Source organism: Microcaecilia unicolor, chromosome 5 (genome assembly GCF_901765095.1).
Source record: "Microcaecilia unicolor chromosome 5, aMicUni1.1, whole genome shotgun sequence".
In the NCBI taxonomy this organism is placed as follows: Eukaryota; Metazoa; Chordata; class Amphibia; order Gymnophiona; family Siphonopidae; genus Microcaecilia; species Microcaecilia unicolor.
The window spans coordinates 253,053,384-253,078,764 of NC_044035.1; the positions used below are offsets into that span (position 1 = coordinate 253,053,384).

At 46.8% G+C, this 25,381-nt stretch overlaps 1 protein-coding gene across 1 annotated transcript in view; it reads left to right on the forward strand.

Moving 5' to 3' along the window:
* Positions 1–25,381, forward strand: part of GSK3B (glycogen synthase kinase 3 beta) — a 362,942-nt gene that overhangs the window by 13,275 nt on the left and 324,286 nt on the right.

Genomic DNA, 25,381 nt, shown 5'->3' on the forward strand with positions numbered 1-25,381 from the left:
AAGAAAAACAATTCTGCACCCTTTGCTGCATTTTAACTGTTTTCCATTTGCAACTTTGCCTTCCTGACTTCTTATTTGTATTTTGCCATCCCCAGTTCTGAGTGGAGAGCAATCAACATACATAATTAATAACACATTAAACTTCTCTTTTTCCAGATATTGGTTGCCTTTATTCCTCTTTTCTGCAGAGTTTTGTAGTTTATGAATACTAACCTCTTTTTGCATTACCTTTTTAGATAATGGAAAAAGGGCCTATTTGTTGCCTGTAAAAATATATCCTTTCAGTTTTGTCTTCTTTTCCACTTACTCTTTAGGATGCCATCCAACTAAGGACTTGTTGAGGAACTCTAATTTTGACAGTTTTCTTGAATCCTGGCAATCTTTTTTTTTTTTTTTTTTTTTTTTTTTTTTTTTAATTTTTAGAATTCTTTATTGAGCATTGAGAAAACAATACAAAGGCAGAGTAAACATATGAGTAGATGCAAAGTCAACAACAAGTTGCTCAAAGCAAGAGTACATGACAACTTAGACTCTACCACCATATAAGAACATAAAATATGTAATGGCAAACTATAACTTCACAATTTTAGGTATTTACAAAAGTTCTGGTACTCTTACTTTTGAATGAACCATAACTGTTTGTATCCTAATACTAGAGGAGTGTGGTAGCCGTGTTAGTCCACTCTTAAGGTTATCAATAGAAATCAAACAAAATAAAACATGGAAAAGAAAATAAGATGATACCTTTTTTATTGGACATAACTTAATACATTTCTTGATTAGCTTTCGAAGGTTGCTCATCTTCCAATGTGGTATATATCATTCAGTGTAAAAAATGTAACGAAGGATGCTATATTGGAGAAACAGGCCAGATGCTTAAGACAAGATTCAATTTACATAGACATCACATGAACAATACTGGTGCCAGTAGGGTTCCCACACCTGTTGGTCAGCAGGACCAGGACACTGTACCAGTGACTTCACAGTGAGAATCCTGAAAGGTAACTTTAAAACCATACAAGAACGTAAGACCTTTGAAGTCAGAATGATTGAATATTTTAACACCCAACAGAAAGGACTTAACAAGGATCTGGGGTTCCTAGCCCATTATAAACCATAAAGCTGTATGTCTCTGTTGATCACCCCATCACTCACCTATCCACACCCATCCTGTTAGAATATCAATGATATGCTTTGATGTCCCCATGCATACCTCCTACCCACCCTCATCCTCCCACCCTGTCAGACTCATAGTAATGCTTGAATGTTTTCACTTATATACACTGTCAGCTAGCACATTTGCTTATTTCCGATCTGACGAAGAAGGGCAACCTTCGAAAGCTAATCAAGAAATGTATTAAGTTATTTCCAATAAAAAAGGTATCATCTTATTTTAGTAAATTCTCACATTCGTCTGTCTCTAGTTTTAGAGGGAAAATTTACATGATCTATCAAATAGTTTGGACATTCAGTCTTGGTTTGGTGTGTACCCATGTCTGTTGGCCACTAAATCCAAGTCTGCTTCTAGATACAGGATATTATTTCTCATACTGTAGGGGTTAGTATACAAAGCTTTCCAGATAGTCCCCATTCTGTACTGTTTTTTTTTTTTTTGTAATGTTTTACTTACCTGAGAATTTTGTCTATTCGCCCCTTTAATCCTAGCTTAAAGCTATCCTTTGTTGTTTAGCCAGTCTGCTTTTGCAGAAACTTTGCCCTTTCTTTGATGGACATTGTCTCCACTTGAGAACCTCTGGAAAGACCATACCACGGTGACACTGTATGGTCATCTCTAGAATGAACTGCTGTGTGTCGATTTATTATTATTTTTTTGTACCTTAGCTGGGGTAAGAACATAAGTGTTGCCATACTGGGACATACCAAAGGTCCATCAAGCCCAGTATATCCTGTTTCCAACAGTGGCCCATCCAGGTTTATCCTAGAAAAAAAGTAGTGGATTTTCCAAGTCATCTTAATAATGGCTTATGGACTTTTCTTTTAGGAAATTATCCAAATATTTTTTTAAAACCCACCATGCTAACTGCTTTTACTAATTCTCTGGCAATGAATTACATGTTAAGCGAAGAAATTTTCTCCAGTTTGTTCTAAATTTATTACTTAGTAGCTTCATTGCGTGTCCTTTAGTCCTTCGTGTTTTTGGAAAAAGTAAACAAGCGATTCACATCTACCATTTCCATTCCACTCAATATTTTATAGACTTCTGCCTTATCTCCCCTTAGCTGTCTCTTCTCTAAGCTTCCCAGCTCCTTTATCACTTTTGTTGCCCTTCTCTGTACTAGATGCAGTGACTAGAATTGCATATGACATCCATGGAGTGATACAAAGTCATTATAATCTGTTTTGTTCTCCATTCTTTCCCTAATAATTCCTAACATTCTGTTTGCTTTCTTAGATGCTTGCACACTGAACAGAGGGTTTCAACATATGATGCCTAGATCCATTTTCTGTGCAGTGACTTCTAAAGTGGAATCTTGCATCACATAGTTGTAGTTTGGTTTCCTCTTGCCTATGTGCACAAATTTGGGCACATGCCCAAACTGTATGCTTAGTTTAATTGGTTAACAAGTCAATTAGCGCCAATACTTGGATGCTAAGAGTCTGCCCATATTGTCAATAATTGGAAGTTACTATGTTAGTAGTAGATATATTGGTGCTGTATGTCCTACTGTATTAGATGGCAACACCAGCAATTGGGAAGAGAAGCCAGTGCTGGGCAGATTTCTACGGTCTGTGCCTTGATCATATCTTGACAGATTCAGCTTCTGTAACTGGAGAACAAGGCCAGTGATGTGCAGACTTTTACAGTGTGTGCCCTGAAAATAGCAAGGACAAATCAAAAGTATACGTATCAAACTCATAGTATAAGGTTTATCTTGTTGGGCAGACTGGATGGACCGTACAGGTCTTTATCTGCTGTCATCTACTATGTTACTACGCATGCATCTTTATAGTTGATATTCTATAAAGTTGTGTGCAAAACTTTTCTGCACTGATCCAGAAACTGGGTATGGACATGGGTGGGTCATGGGCATTTCTGGGATTTGCTGTCAGTGTTATAGACAGGGGATCTGTGCCTAATTAAGATTTACACCAGGATTCAGTTTGTGTAAATCCTCACACCCTAAATTGGGTGCGGAACCCAGCACTAAGTGCTATTTTATAAACAACATCCAACTTGGGGCACCATTTATAGAATAGCGCTTAGCGCACACTTTTTTTGGCACCCAAATTTGGGCACCATTTACAGAATTGAGTCCTAAATGTAATCTGCTATGGATGCCCAGTCTTGTAAGGCCCTCTTCTATCACAATCCTCCTTGCGATTTAACGACTTCGAATAACTTTATCAGCAAATTTAATTACTTCCATCTTTAGATCTTTTATAAATATGTTAAAAAGCAGTGGTCTCAGCACAGAGCCCTGGGGAAACCCCATCATCTACCCTTCTCCATTCAGAATATTAACCATTCAACCCTTCTTTGTTTTCTGTCTTAACTGGTTCTTAATCCACAGTAGGATTTTGCCTCCTATCCCATGTCTTTCTAATTTTCTCAGGAATCATTCATGACGTACCTTGTCAACCACCTTATGAAAATTCAACACAAAATCAACCGGCTCACTTTTATCCCCATGTTCTATTCAAAGAAATATAGTAAATTGGTGAGGCATAATTTTTCTTCACTATAGCCATTGTCTTTAGTATGTCTTATCCTTACTTCAAGAGCCATGACATTACATTTGACAGGAAATCTAGTGGTATCATTTATACCAGCAAACATGGATGAATCGGGTGGTAGGCAGCAAGACTGTGCAGTCAGAAGCAATTTTGGGTGGAGTCTATAAAAATGTATGGGCTCCGGCTCCAGCTTCAAAATTAAAAAAAATGTAAGTATAAAATTAATTTACCATATTATTATAAAGACATATCTTTGTCCTGGGTCTATATTTACCAGTACTTTAGATTTGGAACAAAAAACTTTAAAGCCTAGTATCAGGAGTCAAGTCAGACAGTAGAAAAATGAGGAGTCTGGGTTGAAAGTTTGGTGTAACCAACTCCATAGGCCTGGTAGGCAGAAGGTTTGAGTCTTGACAGTCTCTGTGTAATGTCTTGACATCTTGCTGACAGCACACTTTCTGGTACATCATGTTTAGTTGACAGATGGATGTTTCTGTACCATTCAGAAGGGTACAGAAACAACTACTCCTACCTATCACTTCCTAGGCACAGTGATAGTTGATCTCGCTGTTTTTGAACATACAGTGTTTGGTTTTCCTCATTGTGGAATAGTTTCACATCCTCCATTACCAGGGCTGCATACAGATTCTTCAGTTTTGAGTGAAAAGAGGAAGTAATTTTACTGGGATTGGTGATGTCCATCTGTCAGCTTTCAATACAGTTTTCATCTTCTGTGCCAAAGTTCTTAAGTTTTAAAATCATTTTGTAGATGTAGTTCTCGTTGTCATGAGTGCTTTCCAAGGTCACTAACTTCCGTTCTGTTTCGTTGCCTGATAGTTGACTTGCAGGCTTCTTTCCCAGTGATCTGGTTCCTTACGATCAGTATATCTGCTTGAACAGAGGTAAAAGTAATGACAGCTTTGGTGACATGTTTTCCAGCCATCCTCCTCCTGTATTGAGCTTTGATACCTTTTGGAGAGAAAAGAAATCAAAGCCCTTCCCATTTTCTACAGTTAGCCTTTGAGATCTAAAACCCACCCTCTGATTCTCTGTGAGTTCTGTTTGCCTGCTCACCTGTTATTTGGGGTATGAAGTAGTTTCTTAGCTTTTCATACAGTAAAACAGGGCTTCCCAAACTGTGTCCTGGACAAGCCCTTCATAAAGATTTCATTGGCCCTCATCTCCAGGGGGTTGCATGCTTTCTATTGTCAGGTGAATGGGGATTTCAGTCCTGGAAATTGAACATCACACTGTTGCTACAACTTCACGAACTTTACTCCATTCCCTCTTCTACTCCCCCCCCCCCCCCCCCCCAACTTCAGGTACCAGCCTCTCTACTTGGGGGAAACTGCAGTGTACAGCAGGCTGTATACCACAGGGCATGGCTTCCATCCAAACAAATCTAAGGAGTGGAGTAACCTCCCCTTTCACACACAAGTATCATTTTTCTTGTAATACCAGCAAATTTGGACTGTGACTTCCATAACTGAAAGTAAGTCCTTGGTGATCCTTGACTCCTTTATATGAGGTGTTCATAAATCTACCTGTGAGGTAGAGTAGCCTAATGGTTAGTGCAGTGGGCTGAGAACCTGGGAAACTGGGTTCAATACCCGTAGTATCTCCTTGTGACACTGGGCAAATCATCTGACCCTGCATTTCACCAGGTACAAAACTTACATGTTGAGCCCATTAGGGATAGAGAAAGTACCTGTATATTATATTTCCTTGTCATCAGCAGCAGATGAATCCATTACGAATGGGTTGTGCCCACCTACCAGCAGGGGGAGATAGAGAACACTGAAAACCATAGTGCCTCCTGGATGGCTAGCTCCATCTGCCTCTCAGTATTCTCTATCTCCCAGTAGGGTTGGACGCAGCTTATTCAGCTCCTTCAAGAATCTGCCTGGGGTGACTCCTGTGCTTTTGCCAGTTGTAGCAGGGGTGTTGTGGCTGTTGCAGCTCCACTTTAAAGGCACATAGGTTAGCCCTTTCCCTGCCTTACCCTTCCCCCTATGTGGATACAGGCATATAGGTTTGCCCTGTCTCTGCCTTTCCCACTCTCTTCTACTGTGTGGATGCAGGCACATTGGTTCGTCCTTTCCCTGCTTTTCCCACTCTTCTGGACCTCTGGAGTGCCTCTGTAGCTGTTGCCTCTAACTTTCCTCACAGCGTTAAAAAAAAAAAAAAAAAAACGCGACGCGCTTGTTAGCGCTGCGATTCTGAGACTATCTTCTGACTGTGCAGCGTGACCGGAGCTCTTGGACTCGGTCTGTTGAGGTAAGAGCGTCTTGTAGCTCCTCCGAGGAGGGCCTGTGATCGGGGCGTTTTTGGCGTGAATCTGCCATTTTGAAATTTTCCGCCGTTTTCGGCGATGGCTGCGGAGGTTGTTAAGCGCTGTTCACATTGTAGCAAGCGCAGATCAGCAGCGGGGCTCTGTAAATTGTGCTGTTCAGACGTCAGGACCTGCACGAGTATGGCGAGCGATGTCTCTTCCTGCTCAGTGGAGCTGGCAGCAGGCGCCATCTTGGATGCGCCGCATGGTCTGACCCCTGCAGGAGCGGAGGGGTCTGAGGCCGGAGGGGAGTCTCGGATGGAGGCTACCAGAGGAACTGCTTGCCCCGGATTGGAACCGGGAGACCAGGGTGAGCCTTTCTCCCCTGAGTTTGTGTTGCTGTTGCATAAAGCGTTCATGTTAAAGAGGGCTCTGCCGCAGGTGTCTGACTCTGCGTTACTACCTGGTTCCCCTCCAGTGGAGGCCGACCCGGGATTGCTGGTAGGCATTTTTTCCCCAGACAGTTGGCCGCAGGACAAGCGTAGAAGGGTAAATTCCCCTTCAGAGAGTGGCGCACCTCCTCCCCCCCCTCTTGGTCGGGCTGTGGGGATTCTGAAGGGTCTGGCAGGCCTTCGTGGTCTGAGGAGCCAGAGGAAGGTGCCGGATTGCCACAGGATTCAGATGACAGTCTTTTTGGTGGCCATTACATCGGCGAGACGGATGTCCGAGCTCCAGGCGATGTCCTGTCGAGACCCATTTCTGCAATTCTCAGAGTCTGGAGTTACGGTACGTATTGTGCCTTCTTTCCTGCCTAAGGGTGGTTTCAGCGTTTCACCTAAACCAGCCTATTTTTCTGCCCTCCTTTACTAGGGAGGAGTTTCCGGAATCTTTTGGGCAGTTGCACCTTCTGGATGTGCGCAGGGCTCTGTTACAGTATCTGCAGATGTCTAATGCTTTCAGGACCTCTGATCACCTTTTTGTACTGTTGTCAGGTCCTCGCAGAGGGTCTCCAGTGTCTAAAGCCATTATAGCCTGTTGGCTTAAGGAAGCCATTTTTTCTGCGTATCTGCTATCTGGCCGGCCTCCGCCTGACGCCTTTAAGGCACATTCCACAAGAGCAATTTCTTCCTCTTGGGCTGAGACGGGAGCACTCTCTCTTCAAGAGATATGTAGTGCAGCTACTTGGGCTTCTAAGCTCTCTTTTGCCCGTCATTACAGGCTGGATGTGGCTGCCAGGAGGGACGCGCTTTTTGGAGCACAAGTGCTTGCGCGTGGTGTGGCTTGTTCCCACCCTATCTAGGGATTGCTTTGATGCATCCCATTTGTAATGGATTCATCTGCTGCTGATGACAAGGAAGGGAAAATGAGGTTCTTACCTTGGTAATTTTCTTTCCTTTAGTCACAGCAGATGAATCCATGATCCCTCCCTGATTGACTCTGTTTTGTGTTCAGTTTTTCCTGCAGACATGTTCTCTCATTGGGAGAAGTTGGAAAACAGTCTTCAGGATTTCTGTTCTACTACAGGAGGTTGAGTTCGTCTCTCCTTTGTGTTATTGCTCCTGTTCTGGGACGTTCGTTCGCTATGAGGAAAGTTCATGTTATGCTACTTTGCAGATTAACACTGCTTTGGAAGCTTCAAATATTGAGGCAGATGGAGCTAGCCGTCCAGGAGGCACTATGGTTTTCAGTGTTCTCTATCTCCCCCTGCTGGTAGGTGGACACAACCATTCGTAATGGATTCATCTGCTGTGACTAAAGGAAAGAAAATTACCAAAGTAAGAACCTAATTTTCCCTTGGAGTGTCAGTTGCCTGAACAATCCAGTTGAGAAAGAGGGTGCTGAATCAGCTTTGAGCTGAGCAAGTTTAATTTGGCTCTCCTTCAGGAGACTAAGCTCAGTCTAACCAAATCAGAGAAACTGAAATGGGGTACGTGGAGAGGGGTAATACTCTTCAGGAGAGGTCCAGAAAGAAAGGGATTGCTATATTGATCCAAAATCCTTGCCCTTTGTTTTGAGTAAATTCCAGAGGCATGAGGAGGGGAGGATGGTCTGGGTGCAGGGTAGAATTGATGATCTGGACCTTACCATTGTGGACTGGTATGCACCCACAGAATCTAAGAGGGAGTTTATTTGGTACAATACTTAGGCTCTAGTACCCCTGGTTTCAGGTATACTTTTGGTTGAGGGGGATTGCAGCTGTACTCTGGGCATGCTGGACTCTTCCTTCTTATTGAAAGAGAGAAGGTAGCCGGGATAGTAAGTATCTGCGTTTTCTTCTTTAAAAAATGTGGTTTGATAGATTTGCGGACACTACATAATGCAGCAAGTAGGGATTCCTTAGCCTCCCTCCGGACCGGCCCAGAATGTGACTGATGGGTTGTGCACGCCTTCCAGCAGGTGGAGACTGAGAAAAAACTGTGACTCTAGAGAGCCAATAAGAGCCCTTGCCAGACAGAGAAAGATCCAGTAATCTCAGTCTCCAGCAGGTGGAAGGTGGTGAGTCCTTCAGTCTCATTCCTTTTCTCTTTCTTGGTAATTTCTATTTTCTGCTGAAAGGTTCAGGTTATATCTGTGCATTAAAAAAAAAAAAAAAAAAAAAACCTGCTTGTTAGGGGCTGAGGTCCGTGGGGGTCTCTGTTTGCCCCGGGGGTGTCACACTCGGTGGGCGAGTCCCTCCCCCCTATTCCTCCCTGAAGTAGCAGCATTCTGTGGTCACTTCTGCTGTTTGGTAAAGCAGACTGTTGTCAGGAGCAGTCTGACTAAGTGTGTTTCCCTCCAGCTCTTACTGTTGAGAACTGTTAAGAACTGTTGAGGCAGGGAGAGGCAGCTACCTTTAAATTTTAAAAGCTTAAAAGTTTACAGATTGAAAGATTAAATTCTAAGCAATCCAGACTTTGGGTCTGTGATTGCTTACAGCGTTGCTGTGTTTTCTGCCTGAGATTGGGCAAGCAGGGCAGCTCCAGATCTGTTTTAGCGAGTTAGCGGTTTTACTTTCGTTTTCGCGCATCTTTGTTTACCTGATCAGCTGTTCGCGATGTCATAGAAGTTGCGGCGGTGTTCTGTTTGCCAGCGTCGGGGCCTCGCTTCAAGCGGGGTGTGTAAATTCTGTACGGCGGTTGACACTTCTCAGGTACAGGGTGCAGGTCTCTCTGTTTCGTCGGCGCCGGTGGGCCCGCTCTCGGGGGGGGGGGGGGGTCCGATTCGGGTGGCGCTCAGGCGGTCGCGTCTCCCGCTCCTTCGCTGCCGGTTTTGGCGGGAACATCCGCCATTTTGGATGCGGCCGGTCCTAGTGTTTCTCGGGCTCCTCAGGTCTCGCTGCCCGCTGCTCCTGCTGCAGTCCTAGCTCAGGGAGCGGTCGGTTTTCCCCCTGCTTTTGTAATGCAAATGTATCAGGCTTTTTTGCTGCAGCAGTCTGCCCCTGCTGAACCTCCGGTAAAGAATGCTGTGGAGGTTTCTTCTGTGCCTGTGAAACGGTTCAGACCGTCTGAGCAAGCAGAGCAGGATGATTTCTTGGAGCCTGAGCAGGAGTTCCCTGCTCTGGCAGAGGATTCTTGGGGTCCTGAGGCAGACTTGTTTGAGGATTGTTCTCATATGGGTGATGGTGAGGAATCCCTTCCAGTGGGGGAGGATCCTTCGGTAGTCAGAATTTTTCATAGGGATGACCTACAGGAGCTTATTTCCCAGGTTTCTTCTATTCTCCGTTTTGAGGATGAGGATAGTAATGTGGTGGAACCTAGGAGGGTGGATTTGTTGATTAAAGGAGTTCGCAAGTCCGGTAAGTCTTTCCCCATGCATCAGGACATTAGGGATGTTGTCCAGGCTCAATGGGAGCGCCCGGACTCTGGTTTTCGGCTTGCTAGAACCATGAACAGGCTATACCCGGTCCCGGATTCTGATAAAGAGCTTTTAAGTCCTCCTGTGGTTGATGCAGTGGTATCCGCGGTGACTAAGCGCAATACCATCCCGGTGGATGGCGGCACGGCTTTGCGGGACCCCCAGGAGCGTCGGATTGAGGCCCTTCTGAAAAATGCCTTTGATGTTTCGGCTCTGGCTGTGCAGGCCGCTATCTGTGGTTTGCTGGTGGCACGGGCGAGTTTTCGGTGGTCGGAAAGGATTTTAGACCGTTCTTCTGATGACCTTGCTGCTATTGATAATGACTTGGCTAAGCTGGAGATGGCATCAGCTTTTCTGGCAGATGCTATGTATGATTTGTTGCGGGCCTCTTCAAAGTCTATGGCTTTCTCAGTGGCTGCTCGCCGTACTCTGTGGCTGCGGGGTTGGTCAGCAGATGCGGCTTCAAAATCTAAACTTAGTAGGTTTCCTTTTAAGGGTTCCTTTTTGTTTGGTCCTGAGTTGGATAAGTTGGTAAGTAGCCTAGGAGAAGCTAAAGTCCCACGGTTGCCGGAGGATAGGCCTAGAGGTTCTGGGTGTGGACAGTTTTCGGCTCGTAGCAGAGGTCGGGATTTTCGTCGTTTTCGTTCTGCACGAGGGTTTCAGGGCCCGCGGTCTCGATTCTACCAAAGGACTCAATCCTTTCGGGGAGGTCGTCTGGGAGGTCGAGAGTCCGGGGGTTCCTTTTCCTCCGCCTCCAAGTCCCAACAATGAAGGTGTGCGGGCCCAGCCTCTTCTCCAGGTCGGCGCTCGGTTAGCGCAATTTCAAGAGAGGTGGGCCCAAGTTACTTCAGACCAGTGGGTCTTAGAAGTTATTCGCGACGGGTACGCGTTAGAGTTTGCTCGTCCCTTGTCAGAGGCTTTCCTGCAGTCCCCTTGCCGATCTCGTGTCAAGGCCGCCGCGGTCCGGCTTACTCTTCGCAGGCTGCTGGATCTTCAAGCGATTTCTGTGGTGCCAGCGGCAGAGAGGGGCCAGGGCCGGTATTCCATTTATTTCCTGGTACCCAAAAAGGACGAGTCATTTCGTCCGATTTTAGATCTCAAGGCGGTCAATCGAGCTCTCAGAGTGCCCTCGTTTCGAATGGAGACTCTTCGGTCCGTCATTGTTGCAGTGCGTGACGGGGAGTTTCTGACTTCCCTCGATCTTACAGAAGCCTATTTTCATATTCCCATTCGCCCGGCTCATCAGCGGTTTCTAAGGTTTGCTATTCTGGGGCATCATTTTCAATTTCGAGCTCTTCCCTTCGGACTAGCGACCGCTCCCCGCACATTTACCAAGGTCATGGTTGTCGTGGCGGCAGCGCTCAGAGCAGAAGGTATCTTGGTCCATCCTTATTTAGACGACTGGTTGATTCGGGCAAAGTCGTTCCAGGAGAGTGTTCGGGCGACGGCCCGTGTAGTCGAATTGTTGCAGTATCTAGGTTGGGTAGTCAATATGCAGTCCTTAGAGTATCTGGGAGTCCTCTTCGATACACAGCGGGGTCGTGTGTTTCTTCCTCCGGCCCGAGTGCTGAAACTGCAGTCCCAGATTCGGATTTTCTTGCAGAGGTCCAGCCCAGCGGCGAGGGATTACCTTCAGGTTCTGAGTCTGATGGCAGCGACGTGGCGTTTCGTCTGTTGGTAGATCGCTGGGGAGTTCCCAAGATGGATCTGTTGGCGTCCGCGGCCAATGCGAAGCTTCCTCTGTTCTACAGTCGTCGCAGAGATACCAAAGCGCTCGCAGTGGATGCTCTTCTTCAATCTTGGCCGGACGGTCTAATGTATGCTTTTCCTCCATGGCCTTTGATCGGGCGGCTGCTTCAGAAGGTAGAGAGTCACAAGGGTCGTCTGATTCTGGTGGCGCCGGATTGGCCTCGCAGGCCGTGGTATGCCGACCTTCGACGTCTTCTGGACGATCTTCCCTTCAGGATTCCGGTCACGCAAGATCTCTTGTCGCAGGGTCCGGTCGTTCATCCGGATCCGGGTCGATTTTGTCTTACGGCATGGCTCTTGAGAGGGCTAGGTTGATCAAAAGAGGTCTCTCTGCTCCGGTCGTTGCTACAATGCTGCGTTCTCGGCGGCGTTCCACTTCTCTGAGTTATGTGCGCACTTGGAGGATTTTTGAGAGTTGGTGTGTGGAGTGTAGTTTGTCTCCTTTTCGGGCTTCGGTTCCGCAGATTTTGGATTTTTTGCAGCGAGGGTTTGACAAGGGGTTGGCCTTGTCATCCCTTAAGGTGCAGATTGCGGCGTTGACGTGTTTTCGTGGTCGTATCAAAGGGAAGTCGTTGGCTAGTCATCCGGATGTCGTTCGCTTCCTCAGGGGGGTGAATCTTCTTCGGCCTCCCTCTCAATGCTCGTTTCCTACATGGGATCTGAATGTAGTGCTTTCGGTTCTTACTAGGCCTCCTTTTGAGCCTTTAGCGTCCTGTACGTTAAAGGATTTGACTCTAAAGACCGTGTTTTTGGTGGCCGTTGCTTCGGCGCGGCGAGTTTCGGAGCTGCAGGCGTTGTCGTGTAGGTCTCCGTTTTTGGAGTTCTGTCCCGATCGCGTAGTGTTGCGGCCAGTTCCGTCCTTTCTGCCCAAAGTGGTATCTCGGTTTCATGTCTCTCAGCCGGTTGTTTTGCCTGTGTTAGGTTCGTTCTCCGGTTCGGAGGAGCAGCAGAAATTGAAGTGTCTGGATGTCAAACGGGTCCTGAAGCAGTATATTAAGTCGACAGATACTTTTCGGCGGTCAGATCGGTTGTTCCTCTTGATTGGAGGGGCGCGTAAGGGCCTTATGGCTTCTAAGCCTACTATTTCTCGGTGGCTCAAGGAAATGATTGCTTCAGCCTACTTGCTTTCCGGGAAATCTGTTCCGGAGCATGTTAAGGCTCATTCGACGAGAGGTCAGGCGGCTTCTTGGGCAGAGCGTTGTCTGGTGCCTCCAGAGGACATTTGTAGGGCGGCGACCTGGTCGTCCTTACATTCCTTTTCTAAGCACTACCGTTTAGACGTTCTCAGTCGGCGACGGGTGGCTTTTGGAGAGAGTGTGTTATCGGTGGGGCTGCTAGGGTCCCTCCCATAATGGTACTGCTTTGTTACTTCCCATCAGTCACATTCTGGGCCGGTCCGGAGGGAGGCTAAGGAAGGATAAATTAGGCCTTACCTGCTAATTTGCTTTCCTTTACTCCCTCCGGACCGGCCCAGATCCCTCCCTTCAGATATTCTGGTGTGTTTTGTTCGGATGTTCGTGGTTTTGTTGTTTGGAGCTGTGTTGCTGGTTTATTTCTCTAATGTAGGAATATATAAGCAAATAAATAAGTAACTTCTTGGTTATAAGAAGGCACATAAAGATATAGAAACAATACTGTCCAAATTTCTGGCTGTTTGTTTCAGGCACACACCCTTGGTTGGCAAGGTGCCGGTGGCTGCTCAGGTTTTTGGATGCACAGAGTAGGTGTTTTTCTTTCTTTTGCTTTGGTACTCTATTACTGGATCTTTCTCTGTCTGGCAAGGGCTCTTATTGGCTCTCTAGAGTCACAGTTTTTTCTCAGTCTCCACCTGCTGGAAGGCGTGCACAACCCATCAGTCACATTCTGGGCCGGTCCGGAGGGAGTAAAGGAAAGCAAATTAGCAGGTAAGGCCTAATTTATCCTTACTCCTTCTCGGCACCTAATAATTCATATTCTAGAATTGATTTTCTTTTTGAGAGATTCACTCAAGTGAAGGCTTGGCAAAAGATTGATATACACCCTATCAGTGTTTCCTCTAAGGAGTGACCTTGTGTGTGCAAATTATATTTTTTTTCATGTGAGCAGCAAGTTAAAAAAATTTTTTTTGAGCACCAGTATTAGCAATGCATTTCTGTATACAGCACAAAAAACCCTACTTGTTTGTGAGCAACCATATAAAATCTGTGAGTGATGCTCCTAAAACGTATGAGCAATTGTCCCGCCTTAGAGGGAACAATGCACCCTATTATACATAATCAGAGATGGTTGATGCAGCAGTGAAAGGCCTACATAGTGGACAATGATAATGGCACCACGCTTCTGGATATAGTTTGGGATGCAGCAGTTTTAAGAGGGTTGTTGATCCAAAAAGGGGCCCAATTGAAACGGAAAAACCAGAAGGCTTCCTTAATAACAGACGTAGCTGATTTTCAGTTGAGCCATAAAAACTGAAAGGACTCTACAGTTTTATCAACAATTACAAGTGAAACGGAGAACTTTGGCATTACTGGAAACCCCAAAGATAGAATTTTTGTTTGCCTGCACATGGAACATGGGAATAAATCCAGGAAGTTATTGGCATGGCAGTTGAAAAAACAAAGGGATTCTAAATAGTAAGACAGATACAGGGTTCTCAAGGCCAACTGTTAGTTAATAATCAAAGTATAGCGGCTAAGTTTAGTAGATTCTGTGCTGCACTGTACACTGACTGTAAGGCCCTGCAACAAGCTATTTAGATTCCTGTTTAGAAAATGTTGGGCTCCCTGTATTGGAGAACAACAATCAGGTATGACTAAATCGTGGAATACAGGCTCGGGAAGTTGTAGAAGCTGTAGCTAGCTTAGTTGGGGAAAGCTGCCGGGAATGATGGATTTCTGGTGGAATTTTACAAGGGATTAAAAGAGCAGCTGTCGCCTTTTTTGGCTAATCTGTTTAATGGAGTATTAGGTAAAAACAGACAAAACTTGCAGTAATATGTACCAAGCGCAAGTGGTTATTCTTAAATCAGGGAAAGATCCTACTAAATGTACCAGTTATAGGTCCATTGCACTTTTGAATACTGATATTAAGATCTTTGCTAAAGTCTTAGGTCACTTAGAACCTTTACTTCCAAAAATAATTCTTTATGATCAGTCAGGGTTTAAGGGGAGAGAATTGGGGGCCAGGATTCAGAGGGCAGTGAATCTGATGGATAAGATGCAGCGGGATAAGATCAAGGCAATGTGTGTTGCTATTGACGCAGAAAAAGTGTCCGATCGAGTGGAGTGGAATTTTTTGTTTAGGGTTTTGGAGAAAACGGGGCTGGGAGTTAGGTTTGAGAAATAGCTGCAAGCACTTTGAGTCACCCACCAGCCAAATTATGGTTAATTGGCTATGTTCTGCACTGTTTTGGTTGGGAAGGGGGAGTGCGGCAAAAATGTCCCTTGTCCCCGTTATTTATGTTAGTCATACTACTACTACTATTAAACATTTCTATAGCGCTACTAGACTTACGCAGCGCTGTACAAATTAACATGAAAAGACAGTCCCTGCTCAACAGAGCTTACAATCTAAATTGGACAGACGAACAGACAGCTAGGGGTGGGGAAATTGCAGTGGTAGGGGTGATAAGTGAGGGTGTTGAGTAAGAGAGTCATGGTTAGGAGTCGAAAGCAGTAGCAAAGAGGTGGGCTTTAAGCCTAGACTTGAAGTAATAGAGCCCTTAGTTCAAAGAATATGTACAAATTCATTGATAGAATCCATAAAATTGGTCATTAGACCATAAAATACTTTTTATACCATGCTTTATGTGAAAAACCCCAAGTATTGTGAATACTGTTGCTGGAAGAAATTGGATATATGCTCAGTATTCAGGGTATAAAGTTAATAATGATAGAACAGAGGCTGTTCTTTTTTTTTTTTTTAATATAGATTAGGCGGTTAAACTTGGGGATTTTTATTTTCAGTTAATAACCATGGCTTCAGTAATCATTTCAGACCAGATACAAGATTTGTATAAGTTAAATTATATTCCTTTAACTTACTCAATAAAAACCATTCTGTCTGCATGGTAACATTTGACACTTTTGGGGGAGGGGGGAGGAGAATTGCAGTCATCAAAATGATGATTCTTCCAAAGTTCCTCTTTTATTTCGCCGAACTCCCAATAGCAGTTCTGAAGAAACAGTTTTAAAAATGGGGGTGTGGGGTGTGTAAATCACCCAAGGTTAGTTTGGGGAAGCTAATCTTCACCAAAAGTGGAGGAGGATTGGGACTCCCTAGTCTCTGACATTACTATAAGGCAGCAGTATTGACTGCGTTAAAGGACCATTATGACCAATCTCGTGAAGAGCATTGGGTACAGATGGAGAGCGAATATGTGGCTCCCCTCTTGGTCTTTGAACTGCTGGAGAAACCATACCGAGGGGCGGAGCAATATTGGCAGTGGTGTGCTGGAGCCGGCTCGCACCGGCTCACAATAGCCGGTTAAATTTTGCAAGATCTTGCGAGCCGGTTGTTCTCCAGGACGAGCCGGCTCCAGTGCACGAGGTAAGCATGGCAGGAGGGCGCCACCACAGGCCATGCTTACCTCCCCTCCCGCTCCCATCCATGTCCAGCGAGTCTCTGTCCCCCCCCATCCTCCCCTCCCACTCCCATCCATCTTTTTTTATTACCTCCGTTGAAGCGGCCGCGTTATTTAAAGCCCTGCTGCCCATCTCTAGCCTTCCCTGTTTGCTTCGTGATGAGTTCGTTCCCTTAGTCCCACCTTCTGACATAATTCTGATGTCATTTCCTTTTTCCGCGAAGGCCGGACTGAGGGAACAAACTCATCACGATTGTTGTCTGGTGATTTTGTTTTTCTATCCATATTGGTCCGAGTCTCTGATTCTGCTGCTCTCTATCTGTTCTCTTAACTCCGTTTCCAGGGCTTCCTTTCCATTTATTTCTTTACTTTCCTCCTTTCTTCTTCATTTCTTGCCCTCCATCCATAAGTAAAAGCTGGGTCCTCCTCTGTGACATTGACTGGAGGAGGTATAATGTGGATCCAGCTTTTGCCTATTTTCTCCATCCATGTGCAGTTTTTCTCCTCCTTGCCCTCTCTCCCTCCCACCCAGCATGAAGCACCAGGCATGTATCCCTCCCACCCAGCATCAAGCATCCGGCATCCCACCAGGCACCAAGCATCCCTCCCTCCCACCCAGTATCAAGCACTAGGCAGGCAGGCACCCCTCCCTCCCTCCCACCCACCCACCCAGCATTAAGCACCAGGCATCCCTCCCTCCCTCCCACCCAGCACCAGGCATCCAGCATTCCACCCAGCATCAGGCAACCCTCCCTCCCTCCCACCCAGCATCAGGCCTTCCTCCCTCCCTCCCACCCAGCATCAGCCTTTCTTCCCTCCCTCCAAGCACCAGGTCACCCGCCCCCCCCCCTCCGAAATTTAAAACTCATACCTGCGTGGGGTTAAGGCGGCGTCGGCAGCGACAGCAGCAGTGAAAAGCGTGCTGGCTCGGCGTGCCTTCAGCCTTCCCTTCTGTCTCTCAAGCTCTGGTCCCGCTCTTGCGAAAACAGGAAATGAGGGCGGGACCAGAGCTTGTTTTTGAGGGACTACAGTCAATAAGCGGGTCAACCATTATGTTAGTCTTCACATACTATTAGGCTGTAATCCTGCAGCAAGGCCAGAGTAGGCAACAAAGTAGAAAAATATTTGTGGGACTAAATATTAGGAGCATACACTGAGCATATTGCCACACGGTTACCCATAATCTCGCCAATCCAAATCACGTACCGTCTGGATCAGAAATAATTTTATGCCTTACAAAATCCACCCTCTTACGATACCCCTCTGCCATTGTAAGATGCAAATGCCAGCTCCCCAACCCAATCCCTGTTCAATTTAGTGTGTTCTGAGCTAGTGAGGTGAGTCTCCCGCAAAAGCAACAGATCTACCTTCAGGCACCTGCCATAACCCAAAACCTTTGTGCGCTTCACAGGAGAGTGTAGTCATCCACATTTAAAGTAGCAATGCATAGATCACCCATCCCAATACCACCTCACGAATAGTGTAGTAGAAAACAAACCTTGTATAATAATAACTGGAGATGACGTCCCAGCTAGACAGTCACAATAAAGAATGAGAACCAGCCATTGTGAAACTGACCCAGTCTATACCTCAGTCGGCTTAGGGGTCATTCCGTTGCTGCAATAAGCAGGATTAGGGGGTTTGTTCAGCAAAGAGAGCGAAGCTGAACTTATGGTCGTCCACTGAAGCAGCTGCCATCACGTGACACCCCCCCCCCACACACTTCCCATTTGTTTTAAAAGCATTTTTATGCTATTTCATTGAGTGTCCCCTGGTCTTTGTACTTTTTGAAAGACAGAAAAACTGATTCACCTCCACCTGTTCCACTCAGGATTTTGTACACCTCAATCATATCCCCCCTCAGCTGTCTTCTTTTCCAAGCTGAAGAGCCCTAACCTCTTTAGCCTTTCCTCATATGGGAGCAGTTCCATCCCTTCTATCATTTTGGTTGCTCATGTTTGAACCTTTTCTAATTAGCTAGCCAAAAATATATTAAACTAGTAAAAAAGGCCCGTTTCTGACACAAATGAAATGGGCGCTAGCAAGGTTTTCCTCGGAGTGTGTATGTTTGGGAGAGTGTATGTGAGAGTGACTGTGTGAGAGACAGAGTGAAAGTGTGAGTGTGTGTGTGTGTGAGAGAGAGAGTGAGTCTGGGTGTGAGTGTGTTTGTGAGAGAGTGTGTGTGTGAGAATGAGAGTGTGTGCAAGTGTGTATGTGTGAGACAGTGTGAGAGAGAGTGTGTGTGAGACACAGATTCTCTGTGAGAGTGAGTGTATGAGACCAAGCGAGTGTGTGAGTGACTGTGTGGCACATAGAGAGTGAATGTGATACAGTGTGAGACAGAGTGTGTGAGAGTGAGAGTCAGAAAGACATTGTATATGAGAGAGAGAGTGTGAGCCCTGCCCCTCCATTCATCCTTTTCCAGCAATTCCCCTCTCTCCCTGAGCCCTGCCCTCCCAATCCATGCCCATCCATGCTCCTCTGTCACCTGCCCCCTCCATTCATCCCTATCCAGCAATTCCCCTCTCTCCCTGAGCCCTGTCCTGCAATCCATATCCATCCATGCCCATCTGTCCCCTCCATTCATCCCTATAAAGCAATTCTCCTCTCTCCCTGAGCCCTGCCCTCCCAGTCCATGCCCATCCATGCTCCTCTGTCACCTGCCCCCTCCATTCATCCCTATCCAGCAATTCCCCTCTCTCCCTGAGCCCTGCCCTGCAATCCATATCCATCCATGCCCATCCATGCTCCTCTGTGCCCTGCCCTCCCAATCCATGCCCATCCATGCTCCTCTGTCCCCTGCCCCCTCCATTCATCCCTTTCCAGCAATTCCCCTCTCTCCCTGAGCCCTGCCCTCCCAATCCATGCCCATCCATGCTCCTCTGTCCCCTGCCCCCTCCATTCATCCTTTTCCAGCAATTCCCCTCTCTCCCTTCCATGACCCCCCCCCTCGCATCCATGCTCCTCTCTCTCCCATGTCCCAGCCTGGCCCGCCCTCTTCTTCCCCCCCCCCTTCGCATCCCTGCTGTCGTTTCTCCTCTGCCCTCCCGCTCCCATTGTTCAACTTTACTGCCCACCCTCTTCTCTCCCCCCCAACATCCCTTTTCTTTTTTTTTTCTTTTTAAATTTACCTCCGTGGCGGTTCCGGCAGCGCAGCGTCAGGGAAGGAGGCGGCGCTCCCGACGTCTAGCCTTCCCTTCACTGTGAACCGCCACCACGGAGGTAAATCTAATATAATAAAACGCACCGTGCGTGGGTGCGATCCATTTGTTTTTTTTTTTTTCCGCCCTCGACGTCATGACGTTTGACGCGAGGGCGGGGCAGAGACGGCTGGCTGGCTTCACACCATGAATCCACGAACCCTTCAGGGAGTGTTTGAGTGACTTCAGAACGTTGTCTTCAGAACGTTCACGGTGCGTTTTATTATATTAGATTAGTCTAATAAAGGTATTAGCCTATTTTTCCATTACTTTTTATTAACCTTTAAAGTGGATCAACATGACTCTTTTACTACTTTATCTTTGTGTGTAAGCCAGATCTTTTACATGTTGGCGCATAGCACAGTAAGTAGCTATGCAATTGGACTAGGTCTGCATTTATTTATTTTTTTAAATAGGCACTTAGAAGTACCTAGATTGGAATCTGAGGACACATGTATAGCTATCATTTCCTTTCTGTGAATTGGCAGACTATTACTGGCTCTTCCTCCCATGCTTTTTAATGATACAGGAAACAATTTATAAATGTTGCATAATTACAGCTCTGTTGCAGGCTGAACAAGTTAGTTTATAGCACAGTCATCTGTTGTAGTTTCAATGGCAGTTCTGATTTTCAGGTAAACAGATTTATAGGTGGAGCCATAATAGGTTTATTTTTACAGTACCTGCTTTCTTGATGTAGTAGTATTTTGTGTTTTAAATTTTGCTTCCTTATCCCTGCTAGTCCAGTCCAGACCAGAGATTTAATTGGAGACATTCACAATATAGCTATGAAAGGGGATGTACTACTAGGTGATTTTAATTTTAATATGCCAGATGTCGATTGGGTCATCTAGAAGTAGGGAGGTCCTGGATTCTCTACAGGGAGAACTGTTCCAGCAGTTGGTAATAGAATGGGGCCATATTCCCAGTTCATGGAGGTAGTCATTGAACAATTCATGAGCTCAGTGATATAAGGCCTGGACTTCTCCAATATTTTCTATACTTCCATTAGATGTGTTAAATGCAACAGGTCCTTTTCCCTAGGCCTGAACCCAGGGTGCAGTCCTTGGACTGCCAATTCCTGGCGTTTGGACCACAGTCTTAACTCCAGTACAGCAGAGAGGATGTTCACCCTCTCTTTAGCCCAAAGCCATAGCCAGCAGGCTTTAGCTTGATGAAACGGCTGGCAGTGGATCCTGGGGATGTTTTGGCCCTCATCCCCCCTCCCCCCCCACCTCGAGCTGCCCTGCAGCCATTTAAAACAAAACAAGGCTTTCAGTTCACTTTAGCACTTATTTCTCTGCCTGTCAGAGGTGAAACTATGCTGTTAAAAAAAAAAAGGAGCCTTTAAGCCCACACACTAGATGCAGAGTTTATTTTACTTTTTTTTTTTTTTAATGCTGTCATGGGGCAGCAGGGAAGCCCAGGGAATCTCAGTAAGTGTCCTGCTGTGGACTGGACTTGTGGTAGAGAGTGTTGATCTTCATTCTGGCCTGTGGATAGGAATTTTCATCTGCCCTTTTACAGTTAACATCAGTTTAGCTGGAAACCACATTCACACTTTTTCATTCCTTTATCTTGTAGCTTGCTCTTATATGGGAGAAACTCTCCTTTTCCTTAAGGTCTTGATACTTAGAGGCAGATGCACTAAAGCTAAATGAGCCTTTAATGACTCTCCAACGAGGAAAATTTGATCCGTTGCATGCATCAAAGGGCTTTTACCGAGGAAGCCAGCAGCTAACGAAAACGGAATGGAGATGTGCAATTAGTGTGAAAACCCCATTGAAACGACATGCACTAACCTTTTCCGATTGCCTTTACGCAGGAAAAAGGCAGGAAATCTAACGAGAGGTCTGGACCACTCGTTAGGACAGCTCTGTGCCAGGAAAAATCATTAAGTGAAAAAATAAACAAACTTTGAGCCAATCCCAGCGCATTAGCAGAGCTAAAAGCGCTGTGATTGGTCCAAAGGACGTCAGAAAACACATAAATAAAAATAAAAAAAGGATCGGGAGGGGGCAAGGGCACTCATCAGGAGCGTCCTGTACGGACGGCCTTGCCCCCCCCCCGCTGCTCCCCACTTTCCGCCGCTCCCCCCACCCCGAAAAAGCAAAATTCTAGTAGCCCCTGCCCCCCTCCCTTCCTCACTACTCTCTCACCTCAGCTCCGCCTCCCGACATCCTCCGTCCTGTGCCCCGCCCCCTTTTGGGGTCGTCGCCGCCATTCCCCTCCTCCCTCCGGCCCCCCTCCCTCTTACCGGGCCCGTGCAGCGCCTCTCTCCTCTGTCCGAAGGCGCTGCACGGGCAAGAAGAAAGCTGATGCCTGCCTTCGCCCAGCTTCGATGGCGCGTCTTTCTCCTGCTGGGCCCGCCCCTGTCTGACGTCAGTAACCTACGTAGGTTACTGACGTCAGACAGGGGCGGGCCCAGCAGGAGAAAGACGCGCCATCGAAGCTGGGCGAAGGCAGGCATCAGCTTTCTTCTTGCCCGTGCAGCGCCTTCGGACAGAGGAGAGAGGCGCTGCACGGGCCCGGTAAGAGGGAGGGGGGCCCGATGGAGGAGGGGAATGGAGGCGACGACCCCAAAAGGGGGCGGGGCACAGCACGGAGGATGTCGGGAGGCGGAGCTGAGGTGAGAGAGTAGTGAGGAAGGGAGGGGGGCAGGGGCTGCTTGAATTTTGCTTTTTCGGGGTGTGGGGAGCGGCGGAAAGTGGGGAGCAGCGGGGGGGGGGGGGGGCAAGGCCGTCCGTACAGGACGCTCCTGATGAGCGCCCTTGCCCCCTCCCAACCCCTTTTTTTTATTTTTGTTTTGATTTGGGAGCCATGTGCTTGTGATTTGACTGTGTTTTGACTGTTTGTGGCATGCGCAGAGCAGCTAACATAACGCTTGGCTGCTCTGCGCATGATTTGGGGGCCGATTAACGATGTGTATTGTGATTCTTTGATACATTGTACGTTTCAATACCGATCTCAGCATGTGTGACTTTTTTTTTTTGGTGCATTTTTCGTTATTTTAAAATCGTTAGGGACTTTAACGATTTAGATTTTTTTACGTTTGGTTGCTGCATCTGCCTCTTAATCTGGAATATCTTTGTGTTTATACCATCGAATTGATTTGATGCATCTTTTTGAGAACCAATTCAGTCTCTTGATATCTAAGCAGCTTTTCCATTATTGCTCTTGGAAGTAGGTTAGGGTTTGGTTTTGGTCTCCGTTCTCAGCGTGCATGATCCAGTTCAAATTGTGGGTTAGCCATGAATTCAGGAAAACGAGTAGAAGATTTTGCACCATAAGTGATGGAATGTGTTTTTTACCTTCTGGAATACTCAAAATCCTCAGATTTGCCGTTCTGCTTAAATTACCTCTCTATCAGCATTCTGGTTCTGCATTGTTTGTCTTCCACTTGTCCTTCCTCAAGGTCCAACATTTCTATTCTGGCTATAAGTGAATCAAAATGCTCCTCCAAGTGTGCCACTACTAAGTCAACAATTTCTGCCTTTGCTGCCCGGATCTCCTTGAGAACTAAGTCCCAAACATTCTCTGTAGGTGTTGACAGTGATGCTAGTAGTGTTCCCACTAGAGGTCATGTAGAAAGCCCCTTCTTGGTGGTCAGGTGGTCACCTGCACAGAGGAGTTTGCCAGGTGCACAGCGTAGTGGTCTCTAATAAAAGTAGTAGTTGTGTGGTTCTTAGCCTTCACCTGTTTGGGCATGGTAGCTCCTCGCTTCCTACTAATGTGGAGTGCAGTGAGCATATGCTTAAACAATGGAGGAGGACAGATAAGTTTAATGATCTTCAGGAGTAGAGTACCAGTAGCCCACACTTCACAAATGCTGCAAACTTAAACCTACATTAACAGTCCAAACTAGATAGCAGCATACCTCATATGGGTTCTCAATAGCACAAGCGTTCAGATCAGGTTGCTATCCTCACCAAAGCTCTCTTCAAAGGGTCATATGTTAACATAAATCAGAACAGTGCCTCGCTGTTCAATCTGAATCGTCAAAACAGGACCGAAATTGGAGACATTCACAATATAGCTATGAAAGGGGATGTACTACTAGGTGATTTTAATTTTAATATGCCAGATGTCGATTGGGTCATCTAGAAGTAGGGAGGTCCTGGATTCTCTACAGGGAGAACTGTTCCAGCAGTTGGTAATAGAATGGGGCCATATTCCCAGTTCATGGAGGTAGTCATTGAACAATTCATGAGCTCAGTGATATAAGGCCTGGACTTCTCCAATATTTTCTATACTTCCATTAGATGTGTTAAATGCAACAGGTCCTTTTCCCTAGGCCTGAACCCAGGGTGCAGTCCTTGGACTGCCAATTCCTGGCGTTTGGACCACAGTCTTAACTCCAGTACAGCAGAGAGGATGTTCACCCTCTCTTTAGCCCAAAGCCATAGCCAGCAGGCTTTAGCTTGATGAAACGGCTGGCAGTGGATCCTGGGGATGTTTTGGCCCTCATCCCCCCTCCCCCCCACCTCGAGCTGCCCTGCAGCCATTTAAAACAAAACAAGGCTTTCAGTTCACTTTAGCACTTATTTCTCTGCCTGTCAGAGGTGAAACTATGCTGTTAAAAAAAAAAAAGGAGCCTTTAAGCCCACACACTAGATGCAGAGTTTATTTTACTTTTTTTTTTTTTTAATGCTGTCATGGGGCAGCAGGGAAGCCCAGGGAATCTCAGTAAGTGTCCTGCTGTGGACTGGACTTGTGGTAGAGAGTGTTGATCTTCATTCTGGCCTGTGGATAGGAATTTTCATCTGCCCTTTTACAGTTAACATCAGTTTAGCTGGAAACCACATTCACACTTTTTCATTCCTTTATCTTGTAGCTTGCTCTTATATGGGAGAAACTCTCCTTTTCCTTAAGGTCTTGATACTTAGAGGCAGATGCACTAAAGCTAAATGAGCCTTTAATGACTCTCCAACGAGGAAAATTTGATCCGTTGCATGCATCAAAGGGCTTTTACCGAGGAAGCCAGCAGCTAACGAAAACGGAATGGAGATGTGCAATTAGTGTGAAAACCCCATTGAAACGACATGCACTAACCTTTTCCGATTGCCTTTACGCAGGAAAAAGGCAGGAAATCTAACGAGAGGTCTGAACCACTCGTTAGGACAGCTCTGTGCCAGGAAAAATCATTAAGTGAAAAAATAAACAAACTTTGAGCCAATCCCAGCGCATTAGCAGAGCTAAAAGCGCTGTGATTGGTCCAAAGGACGTCAGAAAACACATAAATAAAAATAAAAAAAGGATCGGGAGGGGGCAAGGGCACTCATCAGGAGCGTCCTGTACGGACGGCCTTGCCCCCCCCCCGCTGCTCCCCACTTTCCGCCGCTCCCCCCACCCCGAAAAAGCAAAATTCTAGTAGCCCCTGCCCCCCTCCCTTCCTCACTACTCTCTCACCTCAGCTCCGCCTCCCGACATCCTCCGTCCTGTGCCCCGCCCCCTTTTGGGGTCGTCGCCGCCATTCCCCTCCTCCATCGGGCCCCCCTCCCTCTTACCGGGCCCGTGCAGCGCCTCTCTCCTCTGTCCGAAGGCGCTGCACGGGCAAGAAGAAAGCTGATGCCTGCCTTCGCCCAGCTTCGATGGCGCGTCTTTCTCCTGCTGGGCCCGCCCCTGTCTGACGTCAGTAACCTACGTAGGTTACTGACGTCAGACAGGGGCGGGCCCAGCAGGAGAAAGACGCGCCATCGAAGCTGGGCGAAGGCAGGCATCAGCTTTCTTCTTGCCCGTGCAGCGCCTTCGGACAGAGGAGAGAGGCGCTGCACGGGCCCGGTAAGAGGGAGGGGGGCCCGATGGAGGAGGGGAATGGAGGCGACGACCCCAAAAGGGGGCGGGGCACAGCACGGAGGATGTCGGGAGGCGGAGCTGAGGTGAGAGAGTAGTGAGGAAGGGAGGGGGGCAGGGGCTGCTTGAATTTTGCTTTTTCGGGGTGTGGGGAGCGGCGGAAAGTGGGGAGCAGCGGGGGGGGGGGGGGCAAGGCCGTCCGTACAGGACGCTCCTGATGAGCGCCCTTGCCCCCTCCCAACCCTTTTTTTTTATTTTTGTTTTGATTTGGGAGCC